The sequence below is a fragment of the Liolophura sinensis genome, chromosome 11 (assembly GCF_032854445.1).
Source record: "Liolophura sinensis isolate JHLJ2023 chromosome 11, CUHK_Ljap_v2, whole genome shotgun sequence".
In the NCBI taxonomy this organism is placed as follows: Eukaryota; Metazoa; Mollusca; class Polyplacophora; order Chitonida; family Chitonidae; genus Liolophura; species Liolophura sinensis.
The window spans coordinates 27,613,905-27,635,487 of NC_088305.1; the positions used below are offsets into that span (position 1 = coordinate 27,613,905).

Here is a 21,583-nt window from a genome sequence, read left to right on the forward strand (position 1 = left end):
GATACAATTTTGAACTCAAAACAATCAACTCCACTTTATTCAGTCAAAGAAAATTAATCAAAATAGCCTAGGTGAAGTAGTAATGGACATGGTTTTTCACTGGTCTTTTCACTCATGCTTACTTCCTTTTTGTTTTAGTACAGGTTCAATCCTAATTGGACTGGAAGCCCCGTTGTGCATTGTATTATATTTTTTTCAGTTTTTTATTATGCCACAAAAAACCATCATGCCGTGATGTACCCTCTCCCAGCCATATCTTATACTAACACTGGGCCGAGTAAAAGGACATCTGCCCTGGGGAATTAGAGGTAGGCTAACACTCACAATGTATTTCACTAATTATCAAGCCAGAAGCAGCACCGTAACCATAGCTACCCATAAACCTTATACTTTTTATGATGTATTTTTTACTGGATTCATGCATTAATATGTTTAAATTAATTTTAAAATAATAATTAAAATCATCATGATAGATATACGTGTAGACAGACAGACAGACAGATCAAAATACTAACACAAAACCCTTGGGACCAAACAATATAAGGTTTTAAATTGTAATACGCAAATTTCCTAGTTTGTGTTCAATTGGATTCATACAATTTGCACACTGTTCCTTTTCTTTCTTTCCGTTAGTTATTGGTAATTTCTAAGCTAATAACCACTCCGCTGGACCATTTCTACAAATGTGCTCTTCAACATCCATTTTTTGCCCTTTCACTATGAAATCAAGAGGAAATACTCTGGCAAAGACCTGTCAATTTGTTGAACATGACACATAAGGGTCAGCTCCCGTGAGCATATTATAAAACAATGAGACCTGTCAGTAATTTACCTGCTCTGAAATCAATAAAGCACACAGAATGTGCACTGTGTGTAAGCTCTAAGTAGTATGTGTACATATAAATATCGAAACACATAAATATCGAAACTCATCTATCGAAACACACAGCAACATGATTGAATCATCATCATGAAATAATTAAAGTACTGCAAACAACCCCAAAAGTATCATCTATGATTTTTAAGAATAAGAAGACAAACTGCAATATTTGTTTATTTGACTGGTGTTTTCTTCCTCAAGAAAATTTCAATGACATGGCGAGCATGGGAAGAAAGCTAAGAAAACTGCAATATGATAAATATTTCAAAAGTTAATGATGATGAATCACACACTGTGGTGTTGATTTCACCACCTTACATTTATTTATTTAGTTATTTATTTGATTGGTGTTCTACTCCGTACTCAAGTATATTTCACTTATACAACTGTGGCCAGCATTATGGTGAGAGGAAACCAAGCAGAGCCCGAGAGAAACCATTGCATAATGGAAAAGAGAATTAAATTTGTTCATTCTGTCAACCAGTCTATACACATTATATTAACAAACGGTGAATGACAAAATTTTTAATATCACTTAAAACACTGGTACAATTTAGAAACAATTAAAAAACATTATCAACTTTCAAAATGTCCTTAAAGGCAAAGAACTCATAATAATCAGAATAGTTTGATTTATTTTTGGGAATTTTTCCACTAAGTAAAATACATTTAAAACTTTGTGACCAGCAACGTCATACCAGGTTTTGCCACAAAACACGTACACGCAGTCTGTTGGATTTCATTCATCAAAACGCACAAAAACATAAATCTATAAATCATGCACTCTGTGAATAGACCTTGACACAAACTGAAGCCTAGCACAAATGGACAACCATTTGATGTGAAAATCAAAATTTCACATCCCAGTGTAAAATTATCTCAAAAAACCCGCACACCAGCAACATTTGTTGTCCATTTTTGAAGATTACAGCAGCAAAAGACGGTCACATGATACGTTCAAGGTCATGTGACCACAAAAACTTCTCACAGCTCCCATTTTGTGTGTACTAACCTGACTTTGTCCTAGATGCTGATTGGTTGATGTAGACGACATCAATCTCACGAGGTCCAGATGACCCGCAGATGAACAAAATCTTGTGCTCATTTGTTTCTGGATTTTTTGTTGCTCAAAATTAAAAAAAAAAAACAAAAACAAAGGGTTCCAGACTCTGGAATTCTTCCTGCAGTTACCTACACTAAAGTAAATTTCGAGGATTTTTCCTTGTATGGATCAAGAAATCTCATTTTCGACAAAAAATGTTGTCCGTGTGCACTGGGCTTAATGAACTCTATACAGGCCACTGTAAAATTTGATGTTTTAAAACCATTTCACTCCACTGCAAAAACTTAACAAAACTACATCAAACTATTCTCCTGCACAGTGTTTGATGGTCTGTTGCATAAATATATAACATACGCTATATTCTTTAATTATTTTTGGCGTCTCCGTGGCGTAGTTGGTGGGCGCACTAGCGCAGTGTAATGACTCAGGAGTCTCTCACCTATGCGACTGCTATGAGTTCAAGTCCAGCTCATGCTGGCTTCATCTCTGGCCATATGTGGGAAGGTCTGACAGCAACCTGCGGATGGTCGTGGGTTTACCCCGGTCCTCGCTGGCCGTCGTCGTATGAGTAAACTATTCTTGAGTATGGAAAAAACACCAACAAATCTTTAATTATTTTAGTGTTTAATTAAATGATAATATCTGTCAAAACAACTGTGTGGAGAGAACAGCCTGAAAGGTGTGCAAATTAAGCTGACTCCACACTCCAATAAGTTTATTGATGACATCATTACCACAAATTTTAACCAATGATAGAACATACGTATACACTAGAGGGATTTATACAGCCACATACAGCACACTGCCTCAAAATCACAAAAATAATTCTTGTTTATTAAGCATCACAATATTCATTTCGCTTAACACCATAATCATTGTTTTAAGAGTTAATATCTTTCACAAAGCTTTTAACACATTAACAAGTGTTTCCAACGTACAGCAATTCACACTGTGTGGCAGATTACAGCTTATGGAAAGGTATGACGCTATTTATTATTCGACTGGCGTTTTACTATGTACACCTGGCAGACTATGAATGTAAAGTGTTTTCATCAGTCACTGAACCAAGTGGCTTATAATAACATGTTATGGTATATATGTCATGTGCATAATTAGCAATTCCCACAAATCTATTCAATGCTGATAAGATCAGAGGCACTAACTGCCAGTACTCTTCAGGCGATGACGTGAACAAAATGGATTGGTGCATCCTGGACACTGAAGGTTAAAAGTAGAACACCCAAAAATTATGGAAAATTTTCAATACTATGTTTTCTTCGTTGGTGTTTTATGTTATATTCAAGAAGTTTTCATTTATATGAGCGAGTGAGTGCTTGGGGTTAAACGTTGTACCAAGCAATTTTTCAGTCATATGACAACGATCATTTATATGATGAAGGTCAGGGTTGTGAATGGAAGAAAATGGAATACCTGAAGGAAACCAAAATGGGGGGGGACTGGAATATGCCTGGAGGAAACCACAATGGGGGAGGAAACTGGAATATGCCTGGAGGAAACCAGAATGGGGGGGACTGGAATATGCCTGGAGGAAACCACAATGGCGGAGGAAACTGGAATATGCCTGGAGGAAACCAGAACGGGAGGAGGAAACTGGAATATGCCTGGAGGAAACCAGAACGGGGGGAGGAAACTGGAATATGCCTGGAGAAAAACAGAAGGCGGGGGGTGGGTGGGGGGAATTGGAGTATGCCTAGAGGAAACATCTGGGTTTGACTTTAACCATCCCCTTCCAGCGACGTAGAGTACAGGACAAACAGAACCTCCCGACTAATGTGGCAAACAAATGAAAGTTGTATTTGATTACATGACCCCACTGGCCAAGAAGAGCTTGACACTCAATATAAACTATAATATCAGTTCTAAATTCTGGCTGTCAAATTGTCCAATGACCAATAAAAACGAACCATTCCATGCGTAAGTCATTCCTATTTCTAGCAAATTTTATATGTTTTTTGTTGTTCATGTTTCACGCGATCGCATCGAATCCTAGTCAACTAAACCAGATATTTTATTGACCAGAAGTATCATACAATCACGCTAAGCAGATACTAGACATTTTACGGTACTAAACGCCGCCAAAGTACACATACCAAAACTCCACATTTCACCACTGTGTTGCCCTGGTGGCTTACAGACATGTCTTTATCAGACTGTCTATATCCAATAATTAGAAACAATATGGTGCCTCATGTTCTATTTTGGCCTTCCATATTTGCACATCATGCACATCCCGAGGGATTGGCACTGCCATTGATCCCAGACATTCCTGTACAATGGTTTGTTATGCGAGTACATTTTTTGTGTGTGTGCTTGCGTATGATTGTTCATCCGTGTCTACCAAGAGGTTTAATTGCATGGCTATAAATTATTATATCATCGAGAAGAACCAACAGTACAAGTACACTCCATGTTACATGATGGTTATTAATTCAGGAATTTGTGTCCATTCCTGAATTTTGAAAAAAATGAAACCCATGGAGTCCAGAAAATCTATAGTTTTCATGTTCTTCATTTGAATTTTTTTTTCTTTTAAAAGAAATTTTGTCAGAAACCTATTTCTGTAAGTCCCTAGATCTAACACTGTATGTAAGTATATCATATGCATACTGTATATTTTCATCATATTACATTTTTATTTCACTTTTAGTGCACTGTCCATACAGTTTTACTAATTACTTTTAAGTCATTGCATTACGCACGAGAAATTTTATGCCTATGTGAATAGCTTTGGAATTAGAAGGTTTTCCATGCACTGCATTTCAATGGAGAACAAAGACATGTTTTAATATCGAAAAATGAGAATATACAAAGGCCTGCAATTTGCTTAAATATAACTATTAATCAAAGCATCTCTCAGCAAAGAAAACCTGAAGTGCAATTTCAGTTTGAGTGATTTGGATCTATTGCTAGAGTTATCAACGCTTTAAAAAGCAACACATACAGTAAATTAGATTTTGGCACAAAAAAAATAGATCAACAGATATCAGCACTATCATTCAGCTCTGGTGATAACTTTTTCCTAGAGATAATGGAGCTTAATATTACATCAAGCTTTTTTTAATGAATAACACTTTGCTAGTTATTAATACATAAGGCAGTTAAATTTTTGTCCTTCATACATCCCATGGTCACATCTGTAATAGCATGATATTGTATAGCATAAAGCCAGATATAGATGTAAGCATGGACAGCTTCAGTAGCTTTAGGATTAGAACGTCGACATCTGGCTCAATGTTGGGAGACCCGGGATCAAACCCTGGTCAGGTCATACCAATGACTGTAAAACTGGTACTTGATGCTGCCTTGCTTAGCGCTCAGCCCAAGGAAGTTTATAGAGCAAGGAAACAGGATTGGTTGGCCCAGTGTCAGTATAATGTGACTGGGTGGGGTGTCATGTCTGGTGTCTTCCGCATGACACTGCAGTGGCGGCAGCGCTTTGACTTCATGGACTCACCCTGGCACACGAAGAAACAGTATCACCTAAACACACACCTAAAGGCTCCTCGTTGCTAAACATTGCTAAGTACAATGTTAAACCCCAAGCATAAATACATACATAAACATAAAGGAATGTAGCTCTTCGTGACCTGACACAAGGTAAAGGGTCAATCCCAGCCATGGACAAGGAATCTGTACACTTTACTAGCTCTCACTCATCGTGGTGTCTTGGGATGACTTGGCCATTTGCAGAGTCCAACTTTTGAGGTAGACAACATGTCATCCACCAATATTGTGTGTGTATCTGTACATCATGCGTGGTGAAGTTTGTCGTTAACTATAAAGTCTTTATGTCAGGCATTTAAACCCCATAAAACTGACCACCATGACACAAGTAAAAGTGTCACTGAGTTTTGAGTTTTGTCACTGAATAGCAATGAGATTAATACATGTAGAAGTTGTGAGTGACCTTATGACCTCTGACACTCACCGACCAAGGGGAATAATGCCAGCTGCCAGCAAAATTCCTATCCCTTGGAACATACAAAGTATATTCCTGCCACAGTAAGCGAAAAGGTCAGCCAGCAACCTGCGGATGGTCGGGGTTTACAGCCAGGCTCTGCCCTGTACCTTCCCACCAAAATGCTGGCTGCCGTCTTATGAGTGAAACATTCTTGAGTACGGCGCAACAAACGAATCAAATAAATAGATAAATATTCCTGCCATATGTCTCTCTCAGTTAACCTCTCATGAATCAGCTATCACAACCTTCCTCTTGCTCATCAACTAGGCACAGTTCCCTCTGAGTTTACATGTTCACCCAAAGCAAGAAAACACAAATTACACATCCATGTTCACCCACAGCAAGAAAACACAAAGTAAACCTCCATGTTCATCCACAGCAAGAAAACAAAAAGCACACCTCCGTGTTCACCCAAAGCAAGAAAACAAAATGTACACCTCCATGTTTGCCCAGAGCAAGAAAACACAAAGTAAACCTCCATGTTCACACATAGCAAGAAAACAAAATGTACACATGCATGTTCACTCACAGCAAGAGAACAAAAAGTACACCTCCATTGTTTACATTGTATCATAGATTCTCACCAAAATGTGAAGTCAGTTTTTATTCTATTTTCCTGGGGCTCTGGGGCCCTGGGGCCTCCATGGCTGAGGTGCAAAGTACAACCCTAATTCGTGCGGACATTAATGAACAGCTTTTTAGTGTTCCATATTTCAAACATTTAATGTAATATGATATTTAACTTGATAAAATCAAATACTTTCCATTTATTTATTTATTTATTTGACTGGTGATTTAGGCCGTATTCAAGAATATTTCACTCATACTAGAGCAGAACCCAGATGGCATGAGGACTCGTCCTATGACTGAGGAATTGTTAAGTACGACGTAAATCCTCACATAAAAGACTGTATCACGTGGAACAGAAAAAGGCAGAAAAATCACTATGATCTACATGTACTCATTCCAATCAATACAACTTTTTCATCAGGGGACTCCTCGTTTTAATCACTGCATTTAAATTAATTGGCATAGTATCTATCTCCGACTGACAGACAAAGCCACGCCCACTAAACATGCTTGGCATTGCTTCTTAGGCTTGGTTGTTTTGGCCATTCTCCTATTGACCGTTAACAAAGGTTCTAATTAGACTGGGAATGACATTGATAGAATCGTCATTCTGATTCTTTTGCGTCAGGCAATGCACAAAAAAGTACAACAGCAAATTGGATGAAATGTAACCCTCCAGAAATAAACAAGGGTGCACATGTACAATTAATGATTGGTAATTTTACCATTGAAAGAAAATGAAGAAAAGTAAGCTAAAGTTTTAATGAGAAATTACACACAATACATGTGATATGTCAGTGTCACTTCTTCTAGTTTGTAATCAGATCCAAGCATGCAACACAGGGCAACTGTAATGTATTGTGTGCCTACATGGATTTGGTTTACAGCTGACTGTAAATGTCAGGGTTTTTTTTTTCCAATCCTGTTTTCTAAATCGGCACTATGCAAATATATACATGTATATGACAGGTGAAATCCGATACGTATGCCATGAACATACTTGGTGTAAATATGTCAGAATGACTTTACAGGATATTTAAAAATCATTTTTTCCTGACTTTATAAATCAGGGCTGTGTAATAGAAACAAACCAATGTGCTTTTATCTGCAAAACTGAAAAGATATTTGCCATTTTTCCTGACTTTCTCAATCAACTCTTATACACAATACAAAGAAACTAAAGCGTGTAAACATCTAAATTAACATGAAAATAAACGATGCCATCTTTTTTTTTTTTAACTTTCTAAATCAGCGATATGCAATAAAAAGCGAAAAATGTGAATAACACATTGAATATCACTTGTTGAGAGCTGATAGGTCCAGATATCCCAACCCCAACATGCACTATACATGTAGAAAAAAACTGCATATTTAATCGAATGGTACTTTAAACCTATGAATTTGTACCTCAATATGAGAGTTAGCCATCATAAGGCTGTTTACTTCGCAAAGAAGCAGATGTTAGAGAGGCAAGCAAATGGAGGTACATTTATGCGCAGCAGAAGAAACGCCCATGATCTTTGGATATATTGGCATGAGATTGTTGGCTATAAATGCCTCATGAGCATGGGATTTACTCTGTCAGCGTGACATTGCTTTGCTAAAGCATACTATCGTCGCACATCATGGTTTGCGGAATATCATATGACCGTGTATTCACCAACGAAAACAAACGCAAGGATCGCATTACATATATTAATGTAACCCAACGTCCCTGACATCTAAACTACTGATCAATTCACAGATATTTCCCTGAACCTTTAACACACAGGAGGCTTTTATTTATCAAGTAACTTAAGACTTAAAGTCATAAATTGCAACTGTTCAAAAAGAGGAAAGAACTCAAATGGTGGGAGAGGCTTTTCTCAGTGCTAAAAAAAAAACCAGTGTACAGATTCTAAACTAGAATTTTTGACAAGTCTTAAAGTCTTTAAGAGGCATATAGAATACTATATGACATCACGAATATTTGGTAACGATGTTGGAATGTACATCAAAACGTCGGTAAAAACAAGTCCGAAGTTGTTATCCATAAAGAAACTTTGTGATGTTAAGTCTTAAAGATGTTTGATAAATATTTGCTCTAGATAAGCTGTTTCTTTAATTGTCAGCTGAAGACTAGTCTTGATTTTAATATGATGATGCCACTGAGAAGATTATGGGCATAGAAAAGCCAGGCCATCACCAACAAGTTGTTACCGGACAAATGATAAATGTCCTAACAAAAAGCCACAGTCAAAAAAGCACTAGTTGGATTTGAACTCTCACCCTCTTTACAAAACTGGTGCTTTGGATTACATATGTATATACTGTCTTTCATTTGAAGTTTAGCATGTAAAAATGCCATGTTCAGAAGCATGTAACAGCCTTAAAATAATACTTTACATCCCGATTCTTAAGTTTTTCTCAGAAGAAATTCATCACACTTTCCATAAGATAGCCCTATAAGGTGGATGCATCAATTAGAAACAAGCAAAAAGTATCACTTAATTGAAAAGCCCTAAATTTGAGGTGAAATACAGTATTTTGTATCACCCTGCAATGAAGTACATGTATACTGAATCAAAAGAAATGATGTAACAAGGTCTTACCTGAAACGTCAAAACTCTCATTGGAACTCTACCATGCATGTATTAAACTTAAGAGACCAGAGTTGACACCTGATCTAGGAGTCGTGGACTTTTTCTATGAGCTTTTCTCATTGTCCTTGTATCTGAAACTGGTTCTGGATGTTTCACAGCTGCACTGGTTGTTTCACAGCCGCCCTGTTTGTTTCACAGCCACACTGGTTGTTCACAGCAGCTTTGTTTGTTTCACAGCCACCTTGTTTGTTTCACAGCCACACTGGCTGTTCACTGTAATGCTGGTTGTTTCACAGTCACACTGGTTGTTTCGCAGCAGCTTTGTTTGTTTCACAGCCACCTTGTTTGTTTCACAGCCACACTGGTTGTTCACTGTCATGCTGGTTGTTTCACAGTCACACTGGTTGTTTCACAGCAGCTTTGTTTGTTTCACAGCCGCCTTGTTTGTTTCACAGCCACACTGGTTGTTTCACAGTAACTTTGTTTGTTTCACAGCCCCCCTTGTTGTTTCACAGTAGCTTTGTTTGTTTCACAGCCGCCTTGTTTGTTTCACAGCCACACTGGTTGTTTCACAGCACCTTTGTTTGTTTCACAGCCACACTGGTTGTTCACTGTAATGCTGGTTGTTTCACAGCCACACTGGTTGTTTCACAGCAGCTTTGTTTGTTTCACAGCCACACTGGTTGTTCACTGTAATGCTGGTTGTTTCACAGCCGCACTGGTTGTTCACTTTTAACACCGGTTGTTCACTGTTACACTGATTGTTTCACTGTTACACTGGTTGTTTCAGGACGACATTGATTACTACACAGCTGCACTGGTTGTTCATCAGGTGCCACAGTACAGCCAAACCTCAGTCACGGCTAACTTTCACGCTGCCGCTTAGCTGGTAATCCAATCCCAAAGTTGACTGGTACAGTAATCCGCTGTTAATAATAATAATTTTCTTTTTAAACGTAGCACAGAATTCTTGGCACTGGCAAAAACACCCAGCCCTCTCCCACTACTCTTAGCAAGCAGTGTTTTTGAATACCTTTACTCACTGAGGCCAAGACGCTTTGACGCTGCTTGCTAAAAACAAACTCATGCGATTATAGATAGCCAAATGGTAGTCAATACCATTCCTGCGCCGTGCAATTGACGCAGACTGGCTTCAGCAGGAACAGATACAGCCTCTCACAGATCATCTCTCGCTAACCCGACTGGAGCGGATGATCAACAGTAGTTAAAGGGGCTATCTGAGGGGTTGTTAGCCACTATGGAGAGCATTGCAGCTGCATGTACAACCGTTATCAGCCCAGTTTATCAAGATACAGCAGCCAGTCTGCTAGCTGGGCCATCTGAATTACCTTAAACGCTCTAACAGTTCAACCACAAAAGTGCATTTTTAGAGGCAAATAAATGTCACAAAATATTACTTTTTGGTGCTGAAACTTTACAATTTTCCAGTAGAATATCATCCCTTGTTACAAGAAAACATCAAAACACCTTTCTACAATCAAAAGAACTCTCAGAATCAGCAAAAATGGCCCAGTTAGTCATGGACGAAACTTATGGCCATTTAGCATAGGAAATGGTTTGTAACTGTCTATGATCAAATGAAGTTAATACTAAAGCAGCACACCTATTGTAATACATACCTCTCATTATAAAGGGAACTGAATTCAATAACTGCAAACTGATATTATAGTACTAAATTATAAACTGCATGCACACAGATTCCTAATACAAAGAAAAATAAAAACAGTATATATTAACTATATTTTATTATTCTGAAAAATTTATGCTATTTAATTCCTCGAAATATTCGAAAAATAGAATTTTTCATATTAATTAATACCAAATGACAGTAATTCATAAATGACATAATGAAGCGCCAAAGTAAAACTGAATTACCACACTTCAACCTGAAAACTTTCAATTTAATGATTTATTTATTCATTTATTTGACTGGTATTTTACGTCGCACTCAAAAAAAATTTCACTTTGCAATGTCATCCAGCAATTATGGTGGGAGGAAACACAAGATCATCAAACAGGCTGGTGCCAGGCCTTATTTCCCACATACGAATGGAAAGGATTAAAGCCAGCCTGAGCTGGATTTGAACTCGTGGCGACCTCATAAACCACTACACTTCAGCAAATACATGAATGTACTGGACAACAGTCACTTTTACAGACAGATTTCTTAAGCTGTATGTGGTACCCCATTCATTTAGTGACTATCCATATGCAACAAGACCAACACTTTGGTCAGTGAATTGATCAAGGGTCCTGCTGTTTTAGGTTTCTACACATACATGTACAATATACCCTAATTCCTCAGCCTTTTCACAAATGAAAGGGCAACTTTCAGTGCAATTTATGCATGTTTTTACTTAGATTTAAGAGACGAAACCAAATAGGTTGGTTTACCCAGTTTCAGAGCTTCACAAAAAGTATAATTTTATCAATCAACACAGAATAATGCCTTCAGAATATGCTTGAAAGAACACTCTGCAAACATGTAAAAGGTTGAAGAATTACAGTCCATGTACTCTAATAATTTTCTAGCTAGCAAATCTATAGGTTGAAGAAATACAGCATTATAACCACCATGGAACCACATAATAGGTACAAACTCAGACAAAATCAGCCAGATTTCTTAATGATAACCAAATCAAAAATTTATTTATATACTTGATTGGTGCTTTACACCATACTCAAGAATATTTCACTTATACAACGGCGGCCAGCATTATGGTGGGAGGAAACCGGGCAGAGCCCAGGAGAAACTCACAACCATCCGCAGGTTGCTGGAAAATCTTCCTACATACAGCCGGAGAGGAAGCCAGCATGACCATCTCAATTAAGAATAAAAAGCCTCCAAATTGATCAAGACTATAAAACCTGATTAAACCAGACAAATTAAGTCTGGAATATGTTTGCGAGTGGGCCTTGATAAAGTTACAAGAGCTGAGGTCAGCCAAACCTTAGACACAACAGAAGTAGTAATGGAGTAATCAAATTCATTAACATCATTAAAGGTCTTAATTAATTAACAAAGCTCCTGACAGAGGAAATTAAGCTCACGCATCTTTGTACCTTTGACATTACTGATAATCAAACTCATTAATATATACTGGTTTGTGTATTTGATCTACATATATATCCATGAACATGTACGTGACTAGTAGCATACATATACAAACTTGTGGGAAATTAAGAAACGTTATTGCAAACAGAAAATTGGTGGCGTTTTAAAGTACATGAATATATATATACATAATATATATATATATACCTACCCTTATAGTTGAACTCTGGATAAAAATAACTGACCACCATATGGTTATAGAGGGGGTAGTTAAGTCTCTTCCCATCATAATACATTCTCTCTACCCCAAACCCACACCTCCCAAACCCAAACCCCACCCTGACACACACACAGGCATTCCCTATTACCAGCAAACACTTCACACAGCTCATTTATCCTCTATGTTGAAAACAGCTGTTAGAAAATGCATAAAGACTGGCGGAGTCATCACATCCTAAGACCTCTTTGAGTCATAATCTCTGTTTATGATCCGTGATTTGTAGTCAGACAGATCAAGTAAGCATAAAACCTCTACTATCCGAATTCCTCAACTTTAGTGCATACAAAAGAGCAACTTTCAGTGCAATTTCAGCACATTTTTCATTTGATTTTGGGAGACAAAACTACATTGGATGGATTGGCCAATTTCATGGCTTCACAAAAAGTATCATTTTGTCCGTCTGCGCAGAATAATGCCTTCAGAATATTCTTGAATAAACGACTTGCAAACATACCTACATGTAACATTGCTGTGCTTTTGAAGTTTTTCCACCCTTCAGTATTAACAAAATGTCCTTTTTAGGGAGCTATAGATCCAGAGCCCAAAGAGGTGTGAACCTGAAATGGGACAGAGGTATAAAATCAAAAGAATAATTTTTTTAACTACATGCAGAATCTGTGTTGAAAAATGTTTAGGTCTAAATAACACATATGTTCCCTTGTTTCCAAAATTACAGAAAATGTCCAAAAATAAATCCAAAATCTGTAAAAAATGGAAAAATGATAATGACTGTATTATGTACTTAATTAGGTTATGTAACAAGAATGTGTGCACCACATAAGGATGCCCTATCAACTAACATCGCTCTTGAGAAATCACATGAAAAGAACTACTTGTAAAAAGTACAGAAAACAGTCTGGTTCAAAATCTACAAATCAAAATAATTGGAAAATTGTAACACATTTTTGTGTTTCCATGTTAAAAATTTCATCAGACAATGTTAACAATGGCCAGAATGTGTGCACCCACTCCAGAAGCTCTTAGCGTTTTCAAACAAGGGCGCAGCCAAACATTAACAAATCTATTTAATTAAAATTACCCCTGAATTAATAAATATTGCACTTCATCACCTGGGAGAATACTGAGTAGATACAATGTCCAACTTGTCATTGTTATGCATATATACATATTGATTGATTTAAATCATTAAATGTATGTATATATATATATATATATATATATATATATATATATATATATATATACATCAGCCATACGCTATGCTATTAGGTGTGCGTACGTATACTGTGTCTTCTTGTGGCAAGGCGAGTCCATTCCGCAAAAGTGCTGCCAACTGATGCATCATGGTGAAGACACCAGACATGACACCCCAGCCAGCCACATTATACTGACACCGGGCCAACCAGTCCTGTTTAGTTGTTCTAACTTCAATCATTTATTTAATGTACATATTACTTATGTTAGAACCACTTTTTATTTATCCTAAACACCTGTACATGCTTGTAAGGCTACTGATAAGCACTACACACAAGCTGTATCACATCTAGCTATAGGCAGCAGTGCTATGGCCATCTATACACTTACGGATATGAATTTACTACGCTAGCTATAAGCTACATTAATGTATCCAGACTAATTGGTTTGTGTAATTAATAGGTACTTAATTAGATCAACGCAAACACACAAGGTGAGAGAGTTAATCGCTTTCTGGCTGCCCTGCTGAACTAAAGCAGCCAAACAAGCTATTTCCGTTAGCACTCCAATATACAAATATAATTATACCTCCGCAGATTTTAGCATCAGTTAGTGTACTGACACCTTTGATGAACACACCGTGCAAATTACATCCCTCCTCAAGAGAAATGGTCAGCTCCATTTGTGAAATTCTTTAGATCTTTGGTTAAAGGGCAATGGGATGTTCCATACCATGCAGAAGGTGTTGCACCTAAAAGTCTTACAACAAGCCTTGCATTTCCACAGGTTTTAACAATCAGTTATCTTGAGTAACGCTTTAAAACACCAATCAAATAAGTAAGTCAATCAATCGCTCACAATCTGCTTCACTGGTTATTATTTCACATAAAATTTAGCATTTTTCAAGTGCAACACTTCCCTTGATTCTGATTTATTCATCCACCTTGTACGGTCATTGAAGGGTTTTTGTGAACACATTTCTTATTAAAAAACTAAAGTGTTGGCACAAAAAGTATCATTCTAAGTCCATTATTTGCCTTTGGAAAATATACTATGTGCTCATGTATCAAACTTTTCGGTAAATGCAATTTGAAATTTGTGGGAATCAAATGAAAAGGGGACATATTCATGTTTGAACACGAAAGTCCCAAACGTTCTTTATTTATTTATTTTTTTTTTTTGTCTTTCTCTGTTATATATGATACTGTTTGGGTATCGTGTGAACGTATGAGCTATTACCAAAATTAACCACATGGGCAATATTTCAGCCACATCACTGGGGGTGGTATCATGTGTGCCTGTGACCTTGTAGTAGTAATGCTATATGCAGGCACTGGTGTAATCACACTGCGCAGTACATACAATGTAGCCTGAGGACACTGTGCTGACTTCAATTTGCAATGAACCAAAGATGGTCTAGTGGTTACAGCGTCCGCCTCAAAGGAAGGAGATCTGGGATCAAACCTGGGTTGTACCAAACACCTTAAAAATGGTGCATGCTGCTGCCTTTCTTGACGCTCAATGCTGAAAGGTTAGGTCAAGGAAACAGGACTGGTTGGTGTTAGTATAATGTTACTGGATGGGGTGCGATGTCTTGTGTCTTCAGCATGATACTACTTTGGCAGCATGGACTCTCCCTGCCACAAGAAGACGAAGGGCGTACATTTACAGGGAGACAAAGCATATGTACGCATACCTAATGACTAGATCCTCGTCGTCATGACTGAAAAATTGTTCAGCACCGGTACCAGTAGGACATAAAACCCCAATAAAATATGCATATGTATGTGTGTATATATCCTGATTTTGAATCGTACTACCATATTTATTTATTTCTTTACCTATCTGGCTGGTGTACATGTAGTACAGAGTACTCTTGTCCATCCAGATGTCTAGTCACGCCAGAAATTTCGCTTGACGCTCCTTTTCCTTGTCACCTGATTTGTGCAGCCAAGGGAAACATCTTCCTTTGTGGATTCACACCTGTCAGCTTTCGAACGAACGTTGTTTGGTTGAGATTGGAATACTTCTCCATCTTTTATGTGCAGTTATTTAAGGTTGCGTTTTCTGTCTCATGCATTTAAGTTATGTACCTTGTTACACATATTAGGTATAAATGGCGTTCGGTCGTTTCTGCCACCTCTCAAGAATTTTTCATCATTGAGGAAACCATACAGGCAGCGCGCGGGGGAAACCGACGACCATATGTATTTTCATTTATGATAATAACAAGGAACCAAATTTTGACACGAACCCTTTACAGCTAGTGTCACTCACTGGCACAGCCCGAAAATCCGGTCCACGGATGGTTTGTAATTTACTGATGCGCGGAGACCGCGGACATCCGCCTGTTCACTCTTCACCCAATATTAAAAGTTCAAAGCCAATTTCTTGGTTATCACTGGCAGTGACACTCGTTTTTGTCAACAGACTAGACAGTCCTTCTTACCACGTTATGGTTAGAACATGGAGATTTACCTTTAACTGCTGACAAATGACAATCAGCCAGTACAGATGTCTCCACCGCCTTCCCCAGTGTTCCACCTCCACATCTTCGCGCCTTACCACGCACGTGTGTGTCAACGTTGGCCTGACAGAAAGAAAAACGGAAAACGGATTCAGTGAACAAATTACTGATTGATTTAAAATTGGCGAAAACGGTGTCTAAACCAACTAATATATGAATCACCATATCATTTCGTTTGTTTGTTTGTTTGTATGTCTTCCCTGCTATCGCATTTCCTAGAATCGATCTCTGGCTTGTGCTGTTCGTGAAGGCGCTCGTATAAACTGTGTGGTCGTGCATGACGTCATACTACTTACAGCGCATGCGTCGCCCTCAAGCGAAAGGTTGAGTGCTACGCATAAGCTATATGGGAGTGGCCTATGGTATGAGTTTGCTGAAGACCATTTTGCTTCCACCAAAATGATTCTCTCAAATGAAACGAAGATGTAGCAGAAGATGGTGACACCCTGTCCTGAGCTGAAAATTCGAACATTCTGTCTTCCGTGTTGTGTATAATTGGCTGAAAAGATTAGCATATTAAATTTAAATGTCCCACTTACAGCTAAAAACGAATTTCTCAGTGTCGTTTTCTGATTGGCTCTATGTAATGAGGCAACTTAATTGAAAGGTGTGACTGGTCAATCCCACTAAAAAAAGCAAGCAAGCAAAAAAAAAAAAAACAACTGTGCAAAACTGAACCAAGATCAGCCATTGAAAAATACGGTGTGAAAATCCCTTGGTAGATCTGCTTGTACATTTACGTACACTGGGCCTACGATTGTACATACAGGTACATGCCTTGTATTTCCTGTGATGTAGTCAGATTGAAGTTGAAATGCCTAAAGTGAACAAATTGCCAAGGTGCTAATGATTTATTCTTTGATTTAATTGTTGTTTTACGTCATACTCAAGACTAATCCATTTATACAACGGTGCCCAGCATTATGGTGGGAGGAAAGGGGACAGAGCCCGGGGAAATCCACGACCATCCACAGGTTGCTGGAAGACCACCAGACTTGGAAGTGATATATTTTTGATTACGGCGTAAAACACCAATGAAATAAATTAATAAATTTATAGTATGGCGTGAAACCTAAAATGAAAAAAAATTTTTAAAAATAAATTTAGTTTTGACCGAATTTACTAGTTTTCTTTTAACATATGAGTAATATACGTAATCAGTTTGATCACAAATAGTCATCGCAAAGGCAGAAAACTTGCTTCTGCCTCGCATGGCGCTCAACATTCAGACCTCAGAGCAAGCAAACAGGACTGGTTGGTCCGGTGGCGGTATAATGTGACTGGTGGGTGTCATGAATGGTGTCTTCGGCATGATGGTTCTGTGGCGGCAGCACTTTGCAGCACTTTGGTGGCATGGACTCGTCTTGCCACAAGAAGACGACATATATGCACACACACCCTCTTCGTCATCATAAAACTGAAAAATTGTCAAATACGACTTAAACCTAAGGCATATATACATGCATACATACACACATACATTTATTTGTTTACTTGTTTACTTTTACATACATGCATACATACATTTATTTGTTTACTTTTTTGATTGGTGTTATGCGCCGTCTCAAGAATATTTCACATATACGACGGCGGCCAGGATTATGGTGGGAGGAAACCGGGCATAGCCCGGTGAAAACCCACGACCGTCGGCATGTTGCTGAAAGACCTTCCCACGTACGGCCGGAGAGGAAGCCAGTGTGATCTATACTTGAACTCACAGCGACCGCATTGGTAAGAGGCTCCTGGGTCATTACTAACCAACTGAACCGCGGAGGCCCCACACATTAATACAGACATACGTATACAAAAACAAAATTTAAACGAATTATGGTTCACGCAGCTTTGCTCCGATTTCTTTTAACTGTAAAGGTTCCTCATTAATTAAAAGAGATATGCACGAACATTCAACCAATTATAAGTAACCGGAACTGTATACGTGAGGTATTCGGAATTAGATCTCATTTAACCAATCAGAAACACTGGCATAACCCTGCATAATATATTCAACATTGACAATGTCTGTATGCGATGATTGGCGTTTTGTTTGTACGACGTCATCCAGGACGACGTCATGCATACATGTTTAACGTATCCATATGTTAAACAGAACCTTTCAAAACGATGGTATATACAGCTGTATCTTATATACTTGATAATGGTGTTAAAACTGTTCACTCACGGACAATCGCCGTAACCTCATGTATGGATTTATTTATCTATTTATTTTATGGATTCTTGTTAATAATTCTTTATACTCAAGAATTTTTCATCCAACTGGGCCAGTTGTATAACGGTAGGGTTTATGGGTGCTGGAGTATAGAAGATCCGAAGTTAACCACCTCCAGGCATCTGACAAATCTAGATGCTATCTTATGGCCGCATTTAATCGACCTGGCGAAGGGCGCTCTGAGAGAAAAGCTTGGGTTAATTGACTCAGAAATATGAGCTATACAATTGAGCTAATAGAACTCAGAAAACGGAATCATGAAACTCATCTAGCGATATTGTTGACTCACTTGGTTAGTCAGAAAACTCAAATAAATCTTTTTTGAGACTTCAATTAGCTCATCTGTTTAACTTAGATTTTTTAATCTGTTGACCCAAACTTTTCCCTCAGTGTTGAAGAAATGCCTCAGTGTCCGATTACTGACCGGCTGCAGTGGGATTAACACACTTGCTCGATGGAGATTGTTTTGACCTTCATGTAGTTAGTGTGGAGTTCTTCTAGTCTATATTATGTACAACAATGGGCCAAGAGGATTATCACATTTCTGACATGATAATTTGACCAAAATATGCCCCTTTTAACGAAAAAAATGCAAATCACCAGAATGAACAATTTTTATTCACTGATTGATTTATAAGATTGGTTCGCGATTAACGCCGTTCTTAAGAGTAATCCCTTGGGTTTGTGGATGGAGTACCCTTTCGCCTAACAAACACCAAACTGCAGGTGAAGCAGCAAAAGTTGGATTCGAACACGCGATTCATGGGTCTATGGACTGACAATAGCATCGAGTCAATGCTTTAACCGTCTGGACCAACGAGGCGTAGAATAATTCTTAAGTATAATGTCAGAGTGATTTAAAGCTGTGTATGACTTATCCGAGTTTTAATGTCATTTTTCTCACAATAAGGTGTTTAGATTTTAATAATAAATAGCGGGTCACACCTTCCAACATTGTGATAGCATACAGCTGAATGGTAATTTTGACGTTGTATAATTGGTGTTAATTGACTTGAACTCACAACGACGACATTGATCAGAGGCTCCTTGGTCATTGTCCTGAGCCGGCGTGCTAACCACCTCGTCCACGGACGCCTCAATCTCCCCAGTATGAGGCTGAGATTACACTGGTCTTAATCTCTAATGCCATGCCGCCGTCGTATAAGTAAAATCTTGAGTACTCCTTAATATACCAATCAAATAAATAAATAAATCATTTCATGATGAAAATCTTGCCAATTCCATACATTTCCTGTCGACGATAACAAAAAACATATTACTCTCAGGCCACATATATAAAGCATTTTGGTTGGTAAAAGTTCTCCACTTGTTCTGTGTAAAAATAAAAACAATAACACACTATTAATTGGTATACACGAAATGTTAGGGATGCCATACGTCCCTAACATCCTACGTCATACGCCTAGGGATGCGAACGATGGAGTTCATCTCTGTTCTATGGTCGGCATTCCACACAAACCAGAAACGTAATGAGTATTCTGTTTCTCACTCCAAAGAGGGACGTACAGATAGATAACCAGGAAGAACTCGCTCATTTAATTCTATCTTCACTTCAATCATCTCTGTATGGTCATGTGACAAGATGAGTGAGACGTTGAGAATGGTTGAAACGTGTGCAACTTGTGTGGTAAAAAGCTACAATAAAACAAAAAAGGTGCAAATTACTTCACTGTTTACACGAATAATACACGGCAAAATGCAGTCAAAACAGTCAAAACCATCCCTCTCAGAATAAACCGAACTACTTTCGAAATATCCTAAAATTATGTCATACTGGTATGAGGTTTCTTCACTATAAAAGTTCGTACTCACACTGTGGTATAAAGAGAAATGACGGAGAGATCGATGCACAAACAACTTGGTTTACGTGGTTGCATGTAGTGAAATCGCCTCTAAGACACAAGAGTTCCTTGACCTAACTAAACACTTTGTATAACGACTGCATGTAACGTGTTACGGCACACTCCCCACCTGATGTATTTATGGTGCATCACTAACAAATATGAATTTAACAAACTTCAAGAACAGAGAATTACAAAATGCTAGAAAAAACAAAAGTTAGGACTGTCACAGAATATCCTGCGGGCATGCGTTCTTAAATCATTTACTAGACACAAGAACGACTATGTTGCTAATCGGTTGAGTGTAAAATGTGCGCATCCCGCCTTTGCTGACAGAGACTACAGCCTTGTGTACTCTGTCGTCAAAACTCGGTATGGTTCTCTCGATTATCCCTATTGGCCAATTATTCCTACGCATGTCTTTCTCCTAGAACGACGTCGTCCACGTTGGGGTTGGAGGCTGGACAGATATTCACGCCGCCACCGGTTCCAGAACATGTCAGCCAGCGTTTGCACCTGCTTCCAATGTGCCTTGTGCATGTCCCTGAGATTAAATTCGCAGACAGATTCTTCCGCATAATTGTTTTTTTGATTCGGGGTGGTAGCCGGGTAAATGATATTTGTACGATGGGTACCGCGTTAACGATTGCGATAGCTTCCGCAATGAACGTTGTCACTGCTTCATGCGTGAGATTTGCCACTGTGTTTCCGCTCTTCATTGAGTCAGAGGTGAGGTACGGTCCGTGCAAGATGACTCTACGACGAGAAGCGTTCGAACCGATGCGATCTCAAATCCGGATACGTTGGTTTTTAAAGTTGTTACCAAAGGTCTAATTTCCTTTCAAGGTTACGTTCAGTAAGGACCAAGTTTTGAACTCGAACATTTTTAGAATCACAAGGTGAACATGGGCCATGCACTGTCTCCAATTGTGGAAGCCGGAATGGCGCGTGTTGCATCGTCAACGAGATTCGTCCCAGCCTGTTGCTTCGGACATCACGTCTCGAAGCTGAAACTTCCCTTGAATAATGATGGTTGCAACAAATCCGATGGGGTCGAAAATTCCGTTTACAGTTGACAGGATTCCTCTACGAGTGTTGGGTTTTTCTGATGAATCCACATGTAAAGTAGTCCGATGGCAAATTCCAAGTGAGACCTAGATTGCGTTGCGTTGGGAGAGTCTCAGTTTGTTGTAAGGTTCAGTAGACTTTTTGCTTGCCTCTCGGGTGTATCACTTCTTCACTGTTGGACACAATTTTCTGCAAACGAAGCTTACCTCACTCTGTCAATGCTTGTTGCGTACGTTTAGCCAGATCAATGGCTTCGGTAGGTGTATCATGTGAAGAAAGTCCGTCATCCAAACAGAAATTCATTTCTACAA

At 38.5% G+C, this 21,583-nt stretch overlaps 1 protein-coding gene across 2 annotated transcripts in view; it reads right to left on the minus strand.

Annotated features, from left to right (window-relative positions):
• Positions 1 to 10,028, minus strand: part of LOC135478034 (tachykinin-like peptides receptor 86C) — a 119,831-nt gene extending 109,803 nt beyond the window's left edge. For both annotated transcript variants that reach the window (XM_064758298.1, XM_064758294.1), the window contains exon 1: positions 9,087 to 10,028. The gene's annotated coding sequence lies outside the window, so the exon portion shown is untranslated. The remainder of the gene's footprint in view (positions 1 to 9,086) is intronic.
• Between the last annotated feature and the right edge of the window lie 11,555 nt (positions 10,029 to 21,583).